This window comes from Pinus tabuliformis, chromosome 7 (genome assembly GCF_031772625.1).
Source record: "Pinus tabuliformis cultivar Carrire ecotype Pingquan chromosome 7, CPIR1, whole genome shotgun sequence".
Classification (NCBI taxonomy): domain Eukaryota; kingdom Viridiplantae; phylum Streptophyta; class Pinopsida; order Pinales; family Pinaceae; genus Pinus; species Pinus tabuliformis.
In genome coordinates, this window is record NC_142293.1 from 324,098,735 (window position 1) to 324,105,949 (window position 7,215).

Genomic DNA, 7,215 nt, shown 5'->3' on the forward strand with positions numbered 1-7,215 from the left:
GAGGAAAAACTTCGTAGAGTTAAAAGGATGCTAAAAGGTTGGGTTAAGACCTTGCCCAATCCCATTGTGGATAGAAAAAAATTCAAAGTGAGCTGGAAAAACAGCACCTCCACCTAGAAGCTGCCAAAATTACCAAAGAAGAACTGGATAAAGAATCTCAGCTACAGCAAAAGTTCCACAAGGCTTGTCTGGCAGAAGAGGAATTTTGGAGGCTCAAATCAAGGAGTCTATGGCTCAAAGCTGGGGATCGAAATTCTTCTTTTTTCCACAAGCAGGCTCAAGCCAGGAAATGCCGAAATTCTATATCAGAAATAAAAAAAGATAACTGCACTCTAAAAGATTTTGGCAGCATTAAGAGGGCAACTTCAGATCACTTTGAGAATATGTACAGTGAAGGCGTGGAGACTAGCCAACACGATAATCTGCTAGATGTTGTTCCTAACCTCATCTCATCTAAAATGAACCAGGCTCTTGAAGGAAAAATCACCAAAGACGAAGTTAGGGAAGCCCTCTTTGCAATGGAACCTGATAAAGCCCTGGGCCTGGATGGTTTCACGCCCAGGTTTCTTCAGACGTGTTGGAAGATAGTTGAGAAGGAACTCTTCAAAATGATCCAGAAGTCCCAAGAGTGTCAGAAAATTGGAGGATGCACAAATTCAGCTTTCCTTGCCCTCATACCTAAAGAGAAAGGGGCAAACTCATTTAATATATTTCGCCCTATATCCTTATGTAACATCAGATACAAAGTGATTACCAAAGTAATAGCAAACAGGTTGAAGAAAATCCTCCCCAAAATCATCCCGGAAAATCAAGGTGGATTTATACATGGCAAGAAACTAGTAGAAAATTCCATCCTGGTCCAAGAGGCGATCCATTCCAGCCTTCGTCGAAAAGAAAAAGATATGTTCATTAAACTTGACTTAGAAAATGCTTTTGACTGAGTAAAACATAGTTTTTTGTTTGCTGTTTTGCACAAACTTGGCTTCGGTCGAAATTTTATCAAGTGGATCAAAGCTTGTATTTCGGAACCCTGGATTGCACCTTTAGTAAATGGCAGGGCTACGGACTTCTTCAAAGCTTCCAGAGGGCTGAGGCAAGGGTGCCCCCTCTCACCCCTTCTCTTTGTGCTGCAAGCCTCTGTCCTCAGTTTCTACCTAAACAAGAAATAGCAAGATCAACATTTAAATGGCCTGTGCATAGCAAGAGGGATTAAGAGCATCAATCATTCCCTCTTCGCATATGATACCATGTTACCGGGGACTGCAACTCCAATGTCTGCAAGAAAATTCAAAGAAGTAATGGAAGACTACTGTCAAGCATCAAGAAGTGAACTAAACAAGGGTAAGTGTCATGTTTACTGCGGAATATATTAGCTACTACTGCAAGTTCCATAGCTAGATGTCTAGGCTTTTCAGCTTCAGCATCCTGAACCTCCTTTAAGTACCTTGGGCTTCCCATCCTTACTAAGAGGGCTATGAGCAAGGATTGGCACCCTCAGATAGAAAAATTCAAAGTAAAAATGCAGGCCTGGGGATCCTCCTCGCTCAACATTGCTGGAAAATCAGTCCTCATCAAATCAGTGCTTAGCAGTTTGCCACTTTTTCAATTCTCTGTTCTTTTGGTGCCAGTGGGAATCATTATGAGGATGGAGGAGCTAATTAGAAATTTTCTCTGGAAAGGAGGCAAACAGAATGAAAAGAGAATCCCTCTGGTTAATTGGAAAACAATATCCAGGCCACTGCAGGAGGGAGATCTAAACTTCAAGAATCTAAGTATGCAAAATCAAGCAATGGGAGCCAAACTGATATGGAAGATCATTGCTCCAAAGCCAAGATGGGTTCAACTGGCGTTGTGGAAGAAATACTTCAAAGGGCAGAGACTGAGGTGCCCGGAGCAACCAAAAGAACACAATAGGACCCCCCTCAGTGCTTTAATTATGAAAGTGGGGCCATGCATAAGAGAAAACGCCTATTGGATTCCAGGAAATGGCAGACAAATCAGGCTATGGCACGACGACATAATGAGCAGGCCTTCGCTGGAGAACTCAAACCTTAGGAATGAGTTGAAAGTTTGGTTGGATGAAGTCAATATAACAACGCTCTGGGACATCTCAAACTGGAATGGGGATAGTTGGTCTGGCTGGAAGCAGATCAACATTTCACCTGCACTGCAGACAGAATACGATGTGTTGTTGGAAACACTGCATGGTGTGGCCCCTTTGCATGCAAGAAAGAAAGACACAAGAGGCTGGGGACCAAAGCAAGTTGGTTACACGGTGTCTCAGGGATACTCAAAATTCATGGAGAGGCCTCACGTGCCTCCTAATCCGGCGCCCTGGACAGGTATTTGGAACTCCCCTACCATTCCAAAAATTGATCATTTTTGTTGGCTGCTATGCCACCAAAAAATACTAACAGATGACAGACTCCAGAAGAGAGGCTTTCTAAGCCCATCAAGATGCACATTATGCAAAGAAAGCTCGAAATCTGCATTTCACCTTTCGCTAGCGTGCAACTATACAAGCCTGATCTGGAACGAGCTCCTTGGACCACCGAAACATATGCCAATCTTCCCCCATTATGTTCAAGATTTGTTTGCTGGGTGGCTAGCCAGGTACCCAGGCCCAATCCCAAAAAATAAAATTGTCAAAGCAGCATGGAATGCACTGCCAAAATTCATCAGCTGGCAGATTTGGCTGGAGAGGAACAGAAGAATTTTTAGAGATAAGGAACAACACTATAAACTAGTTGCAAATACAGTGAAAGGTCAGCTAAATGAATGGCTAAGAGACAAAAGTGATGACACAAATCTAAACCAGCAGGACATAGAGTTTAGAGCAGCTCTCAACCTCAGTTTTCAAAAATCGAAAACTCCACCTATTAGTCTCAAAGATTGGCAAATAAGGAAAACTGAAGAAGAATTTCAATCTTGGCTGTCCAAGCAAACAATCCCCTCCCTTTTCTTTGACGGGGTAGCCAAGGGAAATCCGGGAATGGCTGGAGCAGGAGGACTCATTATTAATCCAAAAGGAGCACCTATACATAGGTTTGCATGGGGACTAGGCCACTCCTCAAGCATACAAGCTGAATCCATGGCTCTGTTCCAAGGGATTAAAATGCTCAAAGAACTGGGACAAAAAGAAGCAATTGTTTTCAGAGATTCCCATGTCATCATCAATGCAATGGTGACCAACACAAATCTAGCAAATCTTCAACTTGCAAGGACAATTACAAGAATAAAAGACATGAAAAAGTTCCTAAAATTAGAATTCTTCCATATCCTGAGAAACAACAACAAAGAAGCAGACATAGAGGCAAACAAGGCAGCCCAACTAGGTGCTAGAACAATTCTCAGAGAAAATGAAATCTCATGGGACCCAATTCCCTAAATTTTTCTATGTTTTTTTGTCTTTTGGTAAATCAGTTTGTATGCATCCATAAGCTTGGGAAATCAGCAGCAAGAATGCACGTGAAAAATTGTAAAAAGAGGCGATTTAAAAGCCTGTGCGACATGACTCGCTGGTTGGAGAGATGCCAAGAAACCAGTTTCACCTCTTGTAACCAGAATTATGGCGTTTTGCCAAAAACTTAATGAAATCCCATAACTGTTTCTGTGAAAAAAAAATACTAATATTTAAAGATATATAGAAGGTTTCTTCTAAAGATTAGTTTTTGGTTGTTTACTCATTTATCTCAAATAGAGCCTCTGCTGCCAACAAGCGTTCATAGCCTCAGCAGGGTTATCTTTTAACCAACAAAGATTCATTGTCCCATTCGAAGTAATTTTCAAAATTCAAAATGACATTCTTTTGTTTTTTTCTCATTTGGACCTTGTTTTTCTTTTCATGTAATTTTCTTTTGAAATTTCTTAAAAGACATTGTCTAGGCTTGGTAACCTAATAATGACAATGCCATTCACCAATTGTAACTAAATTGAACAAGCTAGCTCTTAATGAGACCCCTTGTCCTTTGATTGATTAGATCAACGACTATTACCCTGTTTTGATATGCATTTTTGGTAACATCAGTTTAATTATTCTCCTATGATCATGGTAAACAAGCTCATAATGAGACTTATTATCTTTTAAGTTTTGTATATTTTAGAATTACACTATGAAAAAAGAAAATTTTATCAGATGGGGTGAATCATTGGCCCTTTTTAAAGAGTTTTGGATGATAATAATAAAGTTTTGAGATACTGATCTGTAGAAAGTCCTTACTATGTTAAAGATTCTTTTCTTGACTGATAAAAAACATCTATATCTTATAAAGATAAGAGCTTGTTCATAGAATAAGTTTTTTTAGCAATGTCAAGTTTTTCTGAAGAAATGAGGTTCACTTTGATACTCAAATGCTCTAATTATTTCTTTAAATTTTCCTACTTATAGAAGCGAAAAATCAAAATATTATCAAAGACTTTATTTTGAGAAGCCAAAAAGTAAATACTACCATAACCTTTATTTTCCTAAGAATCTTAAAGACAATATGATACAAAATTAGAAGAGGTTGTCTTCTAGGAAAAGTATTTTTTCAAAATTTTCCCATTAACAGGCAAGGAATCCATCTTACCTCACAAGTCTTGTAAAAGAAATGTTGATTGACCAATTTTCTAAATGATTTGAAATGGTCCAAGCTACAGTCTTTAGAACTTGGTATGTTTACCCTTTTCCTCATTTTCTTTGTCCCATTTCAAAACTATATCACCTACTTCAAAAGTTTTATGACTAGTAGAAGTTATATCAAAGGAGGCCTTGACTAACTGTTGATGATGGGAATGGGTAGCTTTAGCCTTTTCTATTTCTTCTTCAAGCTTAAGGATCTGAAATTGTCTTGCTTGAAGAGAAGAAGAATGATTTTCAATGATAAATTACATTAGGGTGAGAGATGGGATTTCTATGTTTGTGGGGAGAACTGCTTCTTTTCAATAAACTAAAGCAAAAGTAGAAGAACTAATTGAGGCCTTTTGTGTTATTCTATTTGCCCAAAGAGCAAATGTCAATGCTTTGTGCCAATTCCTATGATTTTGGTCTATAGTCCTCTTGATGATTCTGATAAGGTTTTTTTTGTTGATTCAGCTCTTCCATTACCTTTTGGATAAAAGTTGGTTGAATACTTCAATTTGAAACCTCTTTTCAAAGCAAATTCTACAATAATATTTCCAGAAAAATAAGATGCATTATCAAACATTAAAGTTGTGGGTAGGCCAAACCTGGTGATTATATATTGATCAATGAAGTCTATAATACTTTCTGTATTAGCTAATTTTAGTGGGATGGCCTCTACCCATTAGGTAAAATAATTGGAAGCTGTAAGGATGTACTTGTGTTGTTTGGAAGAGTTAGGAACAATCTCACCAATTATATCTAATCCCCATTGTTCAAATGGTTGTTGGATATTTACTGGATGCAAAGGGAATGTTGGTCTCTTTTCTCTTCTAGTTGCAGTTTGACAAGTTTTTCATTTTCTTGCATAGTCATGTGCATCCTTAAATAGTGTTGGCCAATAATAACCTGCATGCAGGATTTTGTGAGCTGTGGTGTTTCCTTCAAAATGACCTCCAACTAGTCCATCATGTAACTCCTGCATAACCTTTTCAGCTTCAAGTTTTTGAAGGCATCTTAATTATATTGAATCATAATTTTTTCTAAATAATAAATCATCAATCAATTCATACTGATTTGATTTTGACCTTAAAGCATGTATTGTTTTGTAATTGAGATGCATAGGAGCATATCCATTCTTTAAATAAAAATTCAAATCAGCACACTGTGATTGTGCATTGTTGAGGCTTACCTCTGATAGTTGCACTTCATTACCTTGGTCTTCTTTTGTTGATAAGTGTGAAGCTCCAGTTAGCATCCTGCAAAAACCTTGGCCCCTAACAATTTTAGCTGGCCGGATTTCTACATTGTACTCTTGAAGTGCAGTGACCCAATTGGCTCTTTTCTCCCCCACTTCTCTTTGAATCAATAATTTCCTTACTGCAGGGTAAGGTACTACTATTTTTGTATGAGTTTTGAGGAGAAAAGGTCTGAAATGTTTCAAGGTTTTAAAGACAGCAAAAGCTTGTTTCTCAACAGCTGAGTAGTTTAACTCTGCACCTTGTAAATTGGAACTAAAAAAGGAGATAGGTGCCTCTATGTTTTGATCGTTCAGTTGTGTTAAAACTGTTGCATATGATGTATCAGATGAAAAAGTGTACAACACAAAAGGTTTGAGAAATTCTGGAGTTGTTAAAGAAGGAGCATTGATGATGGATTTTTTTATTAACTCAAAAGATTCTCTTTTGTCCTTACCCCATTTGAATATTGCATTCTTTCTTATCATTGATTGAAGGGGTAAAACAATCTATGAGAAATCTGGAACAAATCATTTTACAAAATTGAATTGGTCTAGGAATGATTGCATGGTCTTTTTGTTATGTGGGAGAGGAATCTTTTCAATTTCTTGGATTCTATCAAGATCAATATAAATTCCTTTCTTGGATACTATGAATTCGAGAAGCTTACCTTCTGGTAAATAAAAATATGACTTTTTGGGATTCAAAGAAATGCCATATTTCTTGCATCTTTCAAAGATATGCTTTAGTTCATTCAAATGATTGTTTTTGTTCCTAAAGTAGACTGCAATTTCATCTAGGTAAATAACAACTGATTTATTAATTAGACCTTTAAAATCAATATCCATGGTGTGTTGAAAAGTAGCACCCGCATTAATGAGTACAAAAGGCATCTTCTGATAAGCGTATGTCCCCCACTTGGTCCTGAATGTTGTCTTCAATCTGTCATTTGGATGTACAAGAATCTGATTGTATCTTGAAAATCCATCTAGAAAATACATTAGCTAAGAACCTGGAACTGCTTGCAATATTTGCTCCATGGTAGGCAAAGGAAAGTTATCCTTTTGACAAGATCTGTTTAAGTTCCTAAAATCAATACAAATCCTAATGTCTCCATTCCTTTTCTTGATATGAACCATATTTGATACCCATTTTGAATGTCTAACAAGAAAGATTATCTTTTCTTTGAGAGATTTGTTTAACTCATATTTGATTTGATTTTCAAGGTTTGGATGAATCATTTTGAGTTTCTATTGAACTAGTTTCTCATTAGAGGTCATCGGTATAGTATTATGAATTACAGAGGTATCATAGATCTTGAGATCTAAATAATCCCAGGCAAAGACACCTTTATATGTTTTCAACAACTTAATGAAT